The following is an 861-nucleotide window of genomic DNA, read 5'->3' on the forward strand; positions in this document are numbered from 1 at the left end:
AAGGGGGGGGTGGGGGGGGTGGGAGGTGGGGCTGCTCTTGTTACCATAGTAACCAGGGCTTGACCTTGCCCGTCTCCACCTCCTGGTCCAGGCCCTGTAACCATAGCAACTAGTCCTCCGCAGAGCATCTTCTCCTCTAAATAAAAACACCTGGTTGGTTTGGGCCACAGGCCTCCCACGACGAGAAAGAGGGGGGGAGCCGGTTACCATGGTAATGCCAGCTGGGCGGCTAGGGGGAGGGGTTGGGAAAGAGGTGTTCTCTCAGCAGTGTCCTTGGGGCTGGGGTCCTTGCTACCTGAGTGCTAGGTGAGGTTGCCATAGTAACCGAATGAGGGTGGGGGCAGAAGGACCACCAGGGGCTTAGGTTACCTTAGCAACCTTCCCCAAGTCCAGTGACAGGGCAGGTTTGGGAATTCATAACCACAAAGGGGGAGGGTTCCAGACCGCGGAAGGGTTACCATGACTACCGACCCCGGCCAGGAATCAGAGAGGTTGGGGCCATCGCAGAAATCACCCTTGGTGGTCGCCCTTTCTCTCTGACACTGTTTGTCCAGGAGTGGCATTTGGGTCTGGAGGGGGTTAGAATCTTTCTTTGGGGCGAAGGGCCAGGAAACGGCCCCTCCCAAAGTCCCGCTTTTCCTAGGGGCGCCCCTCGCGCTGGGCCTGGGTCTCTCGAGCTTTCCTCGAGGTGCGCGCTTCCGTCCCGCCCCCTCCCGCCCACCCGCGCGCGCGCGCGCGCGCGCGCTTTCGGGGTCGACCCGGGTGGGCGAGGCGCGCGCCGGGCCTCGTTCCCATCACCGGCCCCCCCGGCCCCAGCCAAGCGCGCGCGCGGGCGGTGCGCGCGCGGGGCGGGGGGGGGGT

The sequence above is a fragment of the Panthera uncia genome (assembly GCF_023721935.1).
Source record: "Panthera uncia isolate 11264 chromosome E2 unlocalized genomic scaffold, Puncia_PCG_1.0 HiC_scaffold_19, whole genome shotgun sequence".
NCBI lineage: Eukaryota > Metazoa > Chordata > Mammalia > Carnivora > Felidae > Panthera > Panthera uncia.